Here is a 14705-nt window from a genome sequence, read left to right as displayed (position 1 = left end):
TTGCTTATTTAAGAAGTGTTTTTGTTAAACGTGCAATGTCTGTATACTTTCTTCGATCCAGCTGAATCTACTGTACCGACTGGAATCTTAATGCTCATGTAAAGCGCTCTGCTATACCCCGGGTCTTGAAGCACTATATAAAACTTTTCAAATAAATAAAATATATTCGGCTCCAAAGGCCAGAGTACTAGTAAATGGAGTGTTGACCCAGCCAGGTCAGATCACGCGAGGTACCAGACAAGGATGCCCTCTGTCTCCACTCTTGTTCGATTCATATATCGAGCCATTGGCACGTAGAATATGGAGTACAACGGGCATCGTGCCTTTTGAGCTTGAAGGCTGGAGTAAAAAGATGGGTCTATATGCAGATGACAGTATAATTTATACACCAGATCTACACCAAACTATGATGAGCTTAATAGACTTAACTAGTGAGTTCAGTAGCATTTCGAGTTATAAGATCAAAATGGAAAAAACAGAGGTCATGGCATGGAATATGAGTACTGAAGGTATAGTTTGCAAAAAAGAGATGAGATACCTAGGAGTTAAGATCACACACAATATAGCTGACCTCACTAAAGAAAATTTTAACAAGCTTAGAAAGGAGATCAGTGCTAGCTTACGGGGTTGGATGCATTTACCTCTTATGTTGTTTGGCCGAGTTAACTTGGTAAAAATGATGATCCTGCCAAAATTAACTTTTTTATTTGAAACAATTCCTTTATATTTTAGGAAGGAGTGGTTTGTAAGGTTGCAGGGTGAAATCAGTTCCATTCCTTGGATGTCAAAAGTCCACGTCTGTCATGGAAGAAGCTTAGGAGGAAGTTAGCGAAGGGGGATTTAGCTCTGCCTGACTTGCTTTTTTATTCATGGGCATTTATGTTAAAAAATAGTAGGATGTTATTTGGTACACCTGTAGACACTGAAATAGGGAGAATGTATAGGAAGATGTTGAAGAAGCAGAGAAATGCAGAAAGTGGGTTTTTGTTTAAGTTTGCTGATCCGAAATATTTCAAAAAGGTTAGATTGAAGGTTTTAAAGGACTTAGCAGAAACATGGTATAAAATTAGGAAGGCTTTAAAAATTTCATATTTTAGTCAACTGGCTCCAATTTGGGATGCACCAGGGTCCCCACTTTGGACAAAAGACTTACTTGTTTAAGAAATTGGAAGCAGCTATTTCCAGAAGGGCAGTTAATATCATGGAGGCAGTGTGAAGAGGAGTGGGGACCTAGTTTTTCCAGATTTAAATACCACAGATTCATAGCTGGTATGTGGCATCTGGAGATTTAATAGACACTTCTAATGAACTGGAGGAGAAGCTTCTTTCCAACTGTACTTTTAAGAAAGAAATTGCATTATGGTATTGGCTGATGCTCGAGATGGAGGATGGTCCTTTCATGCTACCGGAGAGCCTGTGGGGAAGTTGCTTGCCAGAGATCGCAACAGAAGACCAATGGCAAGTAACAATGTCTATGCTTTATAAAACAGTGAAACCTGCGTATTTAAGGAAAAAACACTTTTTTTACCATGCACAGGGCCTACTGGACTCCTTTAAGACTTTCAAAATTTGGATCAGGAGGAGTGATTTTTTGTCCCAAATGTGGAAGCCCGAATGAAGATGATTTGCACATGTTTCTGCAATGTCCGAAGATTCAGACCTTTTGGGAGGCCGTGAGTAACTGTCTATCAAGGGTTCTAAGTTTACAGATAAAGGTAAGCTCTGAGATGGTTATATGCGGAAGACTGGAGTTGCATGGTAAGGACATGAGCGATAAAGAAAAGCTTATATTTTATGCAGTATTGTTGGCTCGAAGAGAGATATGCAAACGTTGGGTCTCGCCCGTCAGCCCTACGGAGGGTGGTTGGTTACAGTCAATGAAATTTGCAGCTAAGATGGATATTTCGGATCAGACTAAAAAGAGGTATAATTTTTGGAAGCCTTTTTTAACACATTATGGTTAAGGGCTGGGTGTGCAAGTATTAAAAAGAATAATGATTTAGCCTTCATCTGCTTCGGCTGGTGAAAATCTTCTGTGTTTATACACGAAGACTAGGGAAATGGTATGATTGTGTGGCTGGGGGAGAAGGTCCTCCAGGGGCAAAAGAAGGTGCGCAGGTATGGGGGGCCTCCACTCTTGAAGCTTCATATCTATCCTCCTGTATCCAGTAAATGAAGTTGAAAGCCCAGGGCGGTATCGTAACTAGAAGGGTGGCAAGAAGGCAAATGAGGACAAACAAAATAATATATGTATATAGATAGAACGTAGAGGTTAATCTCCTGGTTAACCATTCATTAAGGGATGCGCATGTGCCCATGGCATGGAAACATGCTTTAATTTTGCCACTTCTCAAAAAATCATCCCTTGATCCCTTGCTCCCAGAAAACTATCGTCCCATCTCTCTTCTGCCTAGTTTGTCCAAAGTTTGCGAGAAGGCGGTCACGTTCCAACTGACTAATTTTGTCGAGGGAGCAGGTGTGCTTCATCCGGCGCAATCTGGATTCCGTGCCTCCTACAGTACCGAATCTGCCCTGTTGGAGGTGTCCGAGTCGATTCGGGAGTGCTTGGATGCCGGCAGGAGAGCGGCACTGATACTGCTTGATCTCTCGGCGGTGTTCGACACGGTGCCTCATGCCATGCTCCTCGATGGCCTCACGGATATTGGAGTTTCTGGGAATGCTCTGCTCTGGATCAGTTCCTTCTTGGAGGGAAGGATGCAGCAGGTTTGGCTCCCTCCGTGTGCCTCGGTCCCCTTGAGGGTTACCACGGGGGTTCCGCAGGGGTCGTCACTTAGCCCTCTGCTATTTAACATCTATATGACTCTGCTGATTTTTTTGGCGGAGTCTCTGGGGGCTAAAGTGATGGCCTATGCGGATGACACCCAACTGCTGTTCACCTGGAATAAAGAAGACGACTCGGTGGTTAGATCTCATCAGTGTCTGTCCTCTGTCTTTCAGTGGTTGGCCAATACTCAGCTAAAATGCAATGAGGCAAAGTCGGAGGTCCTGTTGTTCGGCCTTTTCTCTCCTGAGTTTAGAGTAAGACTCTGGCCCTCGGGCTTTCCATGCCCCCCAGTGATTAACGGGGCCGTTAAAAATCTCGGCGTCTGGTTCGATGAGAACCTGAACTTTGCTTTGCATGTAAAAAAACTTGCTGGCACATGTTTTGGGCTACCGAGGAGTCTGAAGAAGTTTCTTCCCTTGCTGCCATACATGGACAGAGAGACGGTGGTGCGCGCACTGGCTCTCTCCCGCCTGGATTAAGCTAATGCCCTCCTGGTGAGCAGCCCAGGCTACCTTGTAAAGAAATTGCAGGTGGTCCAAAACTCGGCAGCCAGACTTCTAGGCGGCCTCCTCCCCTGGCATAGTGCTCGGGCTCAACTTAGGTCACTTCATTGGCTTCCCGTGGAATCACGCCTCAAATTCAAAATGCTGTCTATCGTGCAACAGGCCCTTTATGGTCTTGGCCCCAAGTATCTGCAGGATAGATTCTCCTTTTATATTCCTAGGAGACAGTTGAGGTCGTCCTCTTTTCTGCTGATGCAGACACCCAAATTTAAGCGTCAACAGCTGGGGGGCAACTCGTTTGCCCGTAGAGCCTGCCTCGCCTGGAACTCTCTTCCTCTGACTCTGAGGGCTATCTGTGATCCTCGTCTGTTTAGAAAGTCCTTGAAGACTCTGCTGTTTTGAGGGACATCTGTGTTTTTGGCCGTCTTTCTGTTGATAGCGCCGGGACACACGAGTAGCTGCGCGCTGAATAAATCAAATAACATAACATATCTGGTTGGTTGGGTTCGAGGGACTCTCGTGAGAGCTCCTTGAACACAATTTTAATAAACAGCGTGTTCTGATTGGGCCACTGAGCTTTTTCTCCCTTCTGCTCTGATTGGCAAAATAAAAAAAAAATTGCTGGCGCCATTACAAAACTCAGGGACTTTGTCCCCTGTCCTGACCATGTAAAAACATAAATATATATAAGGGGGCAGGGTAGGAATACCCTAACCCCATAGGCCCCATTGGGGGGACCCCCCTGGGTCCAGAAACAAAAAAAATGATCAGCAAAATTGCTACAATCCTGCAGAATTTCCATGCAATTTTAAATGCAGGCCAGGGTCACTTTGTTCTGTTAATGACAAGGATGCGTGCACCCCTCCTCTAGCCTTTACAGTCCCCTGGGAGCCGAACCGCAGGGCTGAAATTGACATATATGGGAAGGGGGTCACACGGCCCACCACCCGTAGCCTCTAAAGGCCCCAGAGAGCCCACCCCATAGACAAAAGTGTCCACAATGGAGAGGGGGCTGCATGGCCCCTCTGCCTGAGCCTCTAAAGGCCCCGGGAACCCCATTCCCAGGAGCCACTAAAGTAATTAAAAGCGAGGGGGCTGGCTAACTAGCTATGTCCCTTGGAGCCTACCCCTGGGAGATAGCAGTTTCCCTGCTCACAATGGCACAGGCAGGGAAACCTGTGCTTGCTCCTAGTTGGCAGGAGCATAGTTGAATCTCCTGCCAAGCAGGAGCAAACACAAAGTCTGCTCCCAGCTGGTGGGAGCTTTAAAAATGCTCCCGCCAGCTGGGAGCAGACTTTTGATCTGTTTCCCTACCCGCACTGATGCGGTTAGGGAAACAGATCAAAATAATGCTCCCACCCAGAAGGAGCAGAATTAGTAGCTGCTCCATTTGGGCGAGAGCAATGCTCGCTCCTGCACCATGCTGGGAGCCGGCTGGGGTCTTGGGGGCCTTGGGGGCTTTGGGGCTCCTCCCACAGCACCCCATGAATATATATGGTGGGTGCCCTGAGTAGGCACCAGGGCAATTACCTTTGAGTAATGAGTGCCCGAGGAGAAATGTGACTTAGGGAGAGGGGCCGCATAGCTCTCTTACCCTTTATTTTTAGTAATTGGCATAGGAGATGGTGTCCCTGGGGCCTAATAAGGCTCATGGGATTCCTGAATTTTGGCAGAACATACATTTTGGATTGTGCAGAACGAGTAAAACCATTCTACAACTTGACCTGATTTTTCATCAACTATTGGACACAGGAATATACAAACATTTTACGCTCTGTACAAGCTGGCATGATAGCTTCCAAACATTTACACACACGTGTAAACACAACTTATCTGGTGTTCTGCGTAGTCGCTGGACCAACCGGGTACACCTATATCACTTTCAATGAAGGTGATATAGTACCCATAGCATTCAAATCACATTTGTACACAAATGCTGAAATAGGTTTTGCACCCTCTGCGAAAATTCTAACAGCGGCACAGACTGCTATAATGAGAGAGAGAGCACTAGCTCAGGGTAAACGGATAATTGTCCTTACCCCGGTACAGCCAGTAGAATATGTTACTAAAGCTAGCATTCTGAATGCCAAAGCATTGCATCCAAGATGGATTCAATGGGCTAACTCTCTCACTGTGAAAGATGTAGATTACAGATTTGATTCTACATTACAAACATAAGCATTCCTGCAGTACCAACAATAATATCCTCTGCAGAATTAAATAATGCCTCTAGATCGATATGAATACACCATTTATACAGATGGATTTGCTCTGCCTGCTGTAGGGACATGATAACAATATTCTGCAGTGTGCGCAATCGTAAAGGGGCACATGCATGACGGAAAGTTCCATACTGAAAAAATCACACACTCAGTCCCTAGGAGCTGGCAGAACTAGAAGCCCTGATCCTGGCATTACAAAGGACGGATGTCAAATTCCCCACACTTATAGTATGTGATTCATACTACTGTGTCCAGTCCTATAATGAATACCTTCACTATTGGGACCAGAATGGATTTTGAGATTCCTAGGGTTACACAGTCAAGTGCAAGATGCTTTGGGTCAGGTAGCAAAGCTGAAAGAATGCTTGCCACAGGCTCATGTTATCTACACATTGAGTCATCAATGTGCTGGTGTTCACACTGAAGGGAATTCCATGGCTGATGAAGCCACTAAGGCAACAGTCCAGAGTGCTGCCATTGCTGCAATCACTCTTTCAATTATGAGAATAGACAGAGACATCATGGTGGCAGTCAGTGCTACTCACAATGACACCCACCTGCTGAAAGGCTTTCCACCCAAGTACTCCTACTAGTTAGATGCACAAAACATTCTGTATGCTCAGATTCCAGGAGTGGGGGATAGAGTAATAACAAACACTGATCACAGATTGGGATTAATACTAGCTGCAGACGAGAGTCTGGGTTCAGCACAAACAGGGGTTTCTTCTACAGTCTCGCTACTGATACAGAGCTATTGGAGGCCTGGTCTAACAAAACAGACCAAGGACTTTGTCCTGAAATGTGACATCTGTCAGCAGGATGAAGGGTTCCACCATAGCACGTCCTCCACAGACACCTCCATTGATTTATAAGTCTCTATTGGTTGTTTATTTGGATCACTGAGGCCCCTACATTCAGATGGGGGTTACAAGTTCATCTTGGTGGCAGTGGATTCATGCTCTAGATTCCTGTGGATTCGGCCACAGCGCTTGGCTGACACTCAAACTGTAATTAAGGATTTGCCAGTCTTTTCGGGACATAGGCAATTGGCACACTACACTCCGACCAGGGTCTGGCATTTAGCTCTCAGGCTTACAAAGAAGCCATAGTAAGTTTGGGTGTGACCTTGCTGTACTCCTCCTAACATCCTGAGGGAAATTCGGTAGCTGAGATGAAAACATGTGACTTAAAGCAGTCCTTAACAGCGTGGGTATTAGGCTCGGGTGGGTCAATCACTTATACGGGGTCCAGATGGCACTCAATAACATGTCAAGAAAAATCCCTAGGAGGACATACTCTTAATGAGCTCTTGTTTGGTGTAAGAATTTGGGAACCAGACCTCAATAATGCCAACACAGTGGCAGCGGAAACACCATTTGACAACAATGACGTTTGGCTGTCTTACAGGAACTCAATGAATTCCGGGGCGCTCAAAGCAACGTCCAAGTAAAACGCCCCGCCAGTGGAGAATTGAAGGGCGCACCGGCAAGAACTGCCTGTTTTCCCAAGATTGGGGACCTGGTCAGACAAAAAATTGTGGACAAGAAAAGATTTGAGCCATCTTACCTGTACCTGTCCTGACTGTCGAAGGTACCAAAACTGTACTTCTTCCACCTTTTGCCAGCTGCAGAGACAAAGCTTTGTCTCAATTGATGTGCTCAAACCACACTATGTGGCCGATTCTCAACAATAGGCCACGTGGGCTCCTGGGAAGCCACCCCACTCCTCTCGCTACCGTTCAGGAAGTTCAGATGGAAGCTTTAATAACTACAGAAGAATCCACTCTCCAAAGAGAAGCTGTAAATAACAATGAAGTATTACTTCTGCCTGTTAAAACAACTACAACCATACAGTATACAATTACTGAAATCTTAAATTAAAAAAATTGTCAATGTCTTTGTGAGTATGCCACAAATAGAGTCAACTCCCAGTTCTACAAAAACTGCTGAGTAAGTTCATGGATTATGACGATTTCTCATCGGATTGAAGTGAACCTGAGCTGAACCCACTGCCTGTCCCTTTCAAGCTACGAGTGTATGCTCTCTATTGCAGGTGGTCCAGAATGTGGCGGCCAGAGCCATTTTTCTGGCCGGACCTAGGACACGGACAACTTATCTCCTGTCTTCCTTACACTGGCTTCCGGTTCGGAAGAAGATTCATTTCAAAGCATTGGTGTTGGTCTTTAAATCCATCCATAAGATAGGAGCCCGCTACCTCAATGAAAGATTTCAGCACTACACACCTCAACGAACCTTGAGGTCCTCTGCTCAGCTTCTGACCTCCACTTTAAAGGTCCTTCTCTCCTGAGTAGGGGGCAGATATTTTCAAGTGGTGGCCTCTCGCCTGTGGAATAGCCTGCCTCTTTCTCTCAGACAGGTGCAGAACCTCCTCACCTTCAGGAGGAAATTAAAAACATGTTTTTTTCAACATTAGATCCTGGCCGACATCTACTTGGATGCTCTCTGTGTTACGCGGTCTTTCTCTTAGCGCCGGAATACTCCTAGGAGTAGCCGCGCGCTTTATAAATACCAACCAATGTAACATAACATATCTTTGGCTGAAACAGACATACTTTGTTACTCTTTGAATATCTCTCTGGATTACTTTTTCTGAATTGGTTTGGTAACTGTCTTTTTCCTACTTTTGAATGGACACTATCTCCCAGGACGCTCTCCAGTACAACTCGTGAACTTGGTTCTGAAACTACATGCATCATCGCACTGTGAACTAAGGGACCTGTCCCTGGTGAACATAACAGAAGTTCCAGTTCCGGGAGGAATAGTTTGGAACAGGGTATTGTATGATGTGTATGGTCCTACTGAACTTTTACAGATACCTTATTTGTCTAAAATCCTTGAACTATATCATCACCTCTAGTACTTTCTCTGATGATCAGGATGAAGGGTTCCACCATAGCACGTCCTCCACAGACACCTCCATTGATTTATAAGTCTCTATTGGTTGTTTATTTGGATCACTGAGGCCCCTACATTCAGATGGGGGTTACAAGTTCATCTTGGTGGCAGTGGATTCATGCTCTAGATTCCTGTGGATTCGGCCACAGCGCTTGGCTGACACTCAAACTGTAATTAAGGATTTGCCAGTCTTTTCGGGACATAGGCAATTGGCACACTACACTCCGACCAGGGTCTGGCATTTAGCTCTCAGGCTTACAAAGAAGCCATAGTAAGTTTGGGTGTGACCTTGCTGTACTCCTCCTAACATCCTGAGGGAAATTCGGTAGCTGAGATGAAAACATGTGACTTAAAGCAGTCCTTAACAGCGTGGGTATTAGGCTCGGGTGGGTCAATCACTTATACGGGGTCCAGATGGCACTCAATAACATGTCAAGAAAAATCCCTAGGAGGACATACTCTTAATGAGCTCTTGTTTGGTGTAAGAATTTGGGAACCAGACCTCAATAATGCCAACACAGTGGCAGCGGAAACACCATTTGACAACAATGACGTTTGGCTGTCTTACAGGAACTCAATCAATTCCGGGGCGCTCAAAGCAACGTCCAAGTAAAACGCCCCGCCAGTGGAGAATTGAAGGTCGCACCGGCAAGAACTGCCTGTTTTCCCAAGATTGGGGACCTGGTCAGACAAAAAATTGTGGACAAGAAAAGATTTGAGCCATCTTACCTGTACCTGTCCTGACTGTCGAAGGTACCAAAACTGTACTTCTTCCACCTTTTGCCAGCTGCAGAGACAAAGCTTTGTCTCAATTGATGTGCTCAAACCACACTATGTGGCCGATTCTCAACAATAGGCCACGTGGGCTCCTGGGAAGCCACCCCACTCCTCTCGCTACCGTTCAGGAAGTTCAGATGGAAGCTTTAATAACTACAGAAGAATCCACTCTCCAAAGAGAAGCTGTAAATAACAATGAAGTATTACTTCTGCCTGTTAAAACAACTACAACCATACAGTATACAATTACTGAAATCTTAAATTAAAAAAATTGTCAATGTCTTTGTGAGTATGCCACAAATAGAGTCAACTCCCAGTTCTACAAAAACTGCTGAGTAAGTTCATGGATTATGACGACTTCTCATCGGATTGAAGTGAACCTGAGCTGAACCCACTGCCTGTCCCTTTCAAGCTACGAGTGTATGCTCTCTATTGCAGGTGGTCCAGAATGTGGCGGCCAGAGCCATTTTTCTGGCCGGACCTAGGACACGGACAACTTATCTTCTGTCTTCCTTACACTGGCTTCCGGTTCGGAAGAAGATTCATTTCAAAGCATTGGTGTTGGTCTTTAAATCCATCCATAAGATAGGAGCCCGCTACCTCAATGAAAGATTTCAGCACTACACACCTCAACGAACCTTGAGGTCCTCTGCTCAGCTTCTGACCTCCACTTTAAAGGTCCTTCTCTCCTGAGTAGGGGGCAGATATTTTCAAGTGGTGGCCTCTCGCCTGTGGAATAGCCTGCCTCTTTCTCTCAGACAGGTGCAGAACCTCCTCACCTTCAGGAGGAAATTAAAAACATGTTTTTTTCAACATTAGATCCTGGCCGACATCTACTTGGATGCTCTCTGTGTTACGCGGTCTTTCTCTTAGCGCCGGAATACTCCTAGGAGTAGCCGCGCGCTTTATAAATACCAACCAATGTAACATAACATATCTTTGGCTGAAACAGACATACTTTGTTACCCTTTGAATATCTCTCTGGATTACTTTTTCTGAATTGGTTTGGTAACTGTCTTTTTCCTACTTTTGAATGGACACTATCTCCCAGGACGCTCTCCAGTACAACTCGTGAACTTGGTTCTGAAACTACATGCATCATCGCACTGTGAACTAAGGGACCTGTCCCTGGTGAACATAACAGAAGTTCCAGTTCCGGGAGGAATAGTTTGGAACAGGGTATTGTATGATGTGTATGGTCCTACTGAACTTTTACAGATACCTTATTTGTCTAAAATCCTTGAACTATATCATCACCTCTAGTACTTTCTCTGATGATTAGGACATTCAACCTGTACACAATTTGTTTGCAGATCTAGAGCAATGAGATGCATTTTCTAATGATGAATTGTATAATGGTACATCTAATTTTGGTGGCATGTTTTGTTATCAACATTATGGTCACCATTCTTTACACAAAGTTAGTATGCTACGCGCTGTTTACAATTACACTCAATGGGAACACTGCCTAACACCCCCAAAAGGTAGATCGAAAATGTTTGCACAAAAGTTTGCTTATTTCTCTGGTTTTGCCACATCAGACCCAGTCTCTTGTTATTATAGGCTTGCACCTACACCTGTAAAGACAAATATGCTAACAAACACCAAGTTCATATATTCTGCTTCCTTTATTTCCCAACTGTCTGTACAGGGTTTCGACTTTTGGAAAAACACGATAGACATTAAATCTGTCTGGGGGACAAAAGAATGGCAGGTTCAGGGAACTCAGGCCTTATTTAGAGCATACCTCATACCACATCAAATGAATTTCCTGAATTAAACAATGCAACAAACTTTCTGTCTTGGAAAAGCCAAGATGAAGGATTTGAACAAACCCCTTATTCCTGAGTTCTCATCTTCTGAGAACTGGCAGCACTTAACACACTTCAGTGAGGATACACTAGATACCATGATACAAAATGGTTCTTTTCATTCACCAGACCCCAATTGGAAGGATGGTTGGTTTGGCCTGTGGACACAAATGGGTGTCTATCTAGATTCCTGGGCAACAATGAGTTTAGGATCAATAGGCCTGATCAGTGATATGTACTCAGAACACTTGGGTGGTGACATCATATAGTGTTGGGAAGTTGTGCCTTGATTGGCTAAGAACCTCAACACTGAGGTGAAGCAACACTTGTCCCTTATTTCTGATTACATGGATCTCAGGCATTTCTTGGTAGATCCCCAGAATTCACATCAAAAGTGCTTCTTGTATGGAATATACAATGAGCTGTGGAAACTTTCCCAGCAGGAAGCTGCTGACAGACTGCGCAAGGGTTAACTTAGAAAAGGCTTAGGCTGTGGTTGACAACGGTATGACTACATTATCATCCAGAATTTGTTCACTGGGCAACATAGTATCTTCTGCAATTGACATATTACAGCAAGACATGTCTATTTTACAACATGGACAATCAGAACTCCGGTCCATTGTTATATTAAGCTGGACGTTTCAAACACTACGTTCTGGACACGTGCCATGGTGTTATATCAATAGTACAATTCAGTTTTTTGCATACGATCTAACGGAAAGGCAGATAGTAGTGGCATGCAGAGATGCATGGTATACTAGGTTGCACATTGAAAAATTAGACCAAATTGTCTTTTACCATGGCTGAGACACCATCCATAAACTGGATAATCCATGGCTACATCACCCTATCGGTCACGACTTTCCAATTACAGGATTGTCTAAAATACCAACAGGTAGGAAAATACGAAGCACTAGGGGACGTTATGTGAATGAGTACTGGGAATTACCATTGAGGTTTAGATGCAGGACTGGGGACACAGAAGATTTTCTTAGTGGTTCTGACTATGAGAATGCTTTAGGCGGAACCTTCGTTTTTAAGGACATTTCTCTTTATGGGGCATGCAATGCTTCAGTTGCAAACTTGTACTGTTATCTGAGGGGTCCTTTGCTGCCATGATTCAGCTGGTCTGTAAGCTGCTCTCTAATGGGAGATATTTGATGCTGAATGATCATGGTTGTTGTGAACTGGAACCAAGCATTGCTTATCTAGTAACTATTAATTCCATAGTCACTTGTTGCACACAAATACTGTTTCCACCTGCCCGCAACACTAGGGAGGCAACGCTATGGCCTTCGATAAATGTTTTCAACATACGCTTTGATTCTCTGAGCAAACTGAAAGCCATGCTTTTTAAAAAAGATGTGGCTTAACTTTAGCCAGAGAGACGTTTGATCTCCAGGTTGCACGGCCCTCGTCTGAGATACAGACACTACTTCACACTAACTTCCCTTTGCATTTCGTGGAGCTGGTTCACCATATCTTTAATATGTCTGATATGAAGGGAATAGTGCACTTTTTTAAATGTATTGGCTCTGGACTGGTCAGCACCTTTCAGACGATTTTCGGAGTTATACAATCTTTCATACACTCCTTGTTGGGAAGTGTTTTTGGAGGGCTCCAGCTTGTCATGCTATTTGTGACGGGAATCCTGATCTGAATTTTTCTGCTCCACAATGGTGGTCTCAGTACAACCCGGAATGGAAACAGCACTGCTTGTGCTGCGATGCTGTGAGTACATTGTACACTGCTTCGGCACACCTTGGCTTCAAGAACTGAATGAGCATTGGTTCCAATCCCTCAGGCCTGTCTGGCTTGACTGCATACAACTTGTCTTCCGCTGTCTGATTTGCATACAAGAATATGTTCTGGATATATGTCTCAGATCAAAATTGGTTGCGCCACGGACATTGAAGTAATGATAGACCCTTTAGGCCCATGCGTATTGTTGTTCCCAGTATGTTCCATTGATGATGAATGCATTCTTAGAGCCAGTCTGGAAGGCTTTTGGTCCTAGTGTAATTGACACTGGCTCTATGATACACTTACAGGATGCAATCCCTCCCTCAGCTGCTGCTCTGGGAACTGGATGGAATGACCTTTGCTCTATAAACATGCTTCGAGGTGCACCTCTGGGAACGTCGTCTTGGGTCGCAAGCAGCAGCAATGCTGCGTCTACCACTTGGAACATATAAACGATTAACTTCTCCGTGTGGTGGGAACCATTTGGCCTGTTTTTGAACAAAATTAAGCCATAAGCTGCTTTTGCTTTATTTTTCTAGGCACCATGGCTTTCTGAATGCTTAATATTTCAAATAATATTAATGACTTTAAGGCTTTTATATGAATATTTTAAAATGAAGCTTGCTTTTACATGATTTTGAAATTGCTTCATTATGACCTGCTGACTTTTAGATAGCTTTTATATATCCATCCTTAGTATGAGGAGTGGGTGTTATGTGCCCGGGTTTGGCCCATGTAGCGAAGCGGCTCATTTCTTAAATTTTTCTATTTTTCACAATAACATTTCTGTTGTGAACTTTTGCACATATTTGCGTGCACGACAATGTTGGATTAGTTTCTCTGAAACTACTTTGTTCATACATCTAGCTTCGCACAACATTATCACGATGCCTCAAACATCATGTTCGATGGCCCTTCTATGCACTATGGGCCTCATTACGATGTCAGTCGGAAAGGCTTTGAACGGCATTCGGATTTTCCTCACCGGTGTCGGAACCCATGTTTCAGACTGACTCTGAAACATTTACGACGGACCGGCATTCGGAGACTCAGAGTCAGTCGGAGCTGAATCGTATACCTCTACGGATTCCGACCAACGTATTATGATGTCGGATTCGGACAGCCTTTCTGAGTCGGTCTGTCTGACACGAAACTGACTTTGGGAGCCCGTAGAAGGCCCCCTTCATCCGGAGGCCTCAAGTTGGGGCCCGTGGGGATACCCATGGGACTTCTCTTTACAACAATGCACAGTGTGGCAGGCACCATGGGGTGCGGGGTACCTGCAACAGGGTGCAAGGTTTTCCGCAACCACCCCTTTTTTTCAATGGGAGCCTATGTTGTCAGTCGGAACACAGGCTCCCATTGAAGTCAATGGGAGTCCGACCGAACGGTGTTCGAAAACATCGTAATCAGCCGATCGTACTCCCTGAACCAGAGGAATGCTTTCTGACTGAAATTGTAATGAGACCCTATGTACAAATGTCGTTCTATCTTCATCCACGGGGTGACAGGGCTATCTACATATCCATAACATCGCTAATCTATACACACATCGCAAGGCTGCTTTCTATCATATATATTGAGCATCCCAAAAGATTAGTAGAGGAGGCACTTCAGCTGACACCGAGGGTCTCTGCATGCTGAGGCATCACTGACATCTCTGCAATGAGCGGGTGTCCAGTTTGTGACCAAGACGGGCTTTTACATTCTCTCCCTTCAGGTAATGGGGTTGGATCGTTCCTTGGGGGGATTCTTGGTTTCACACCTACACACACTCTAGGTAAACTCAGAGTAGGGTTTGCATAGTAGGAGTATACCTGATTACTGCCTCGTTTATATGCATGCATATTTACACTTCACGCAATTAATTCTTCTTTCCCCGAAATATCGTGGGATTACATTGAATATGTATGAATTTATGTATTGTAATTTATGGTGATAGATGC

This window comes from Triturus cristatus, chromosome 8 (genome assembly GCF_964204655.1).
Source record: "Triturus cristatus chromosome 8, aTriCri1.1, whole genome shotgun sequence".
Lineage (NCBI taxonomy): Eukaryota > Metazoa > Chordata > Amphibia > Caudata > Salamandridae > Triturus > Triturus cristatus.
This window is presented reverse-complemented; position numbering follows the sequence as displayed.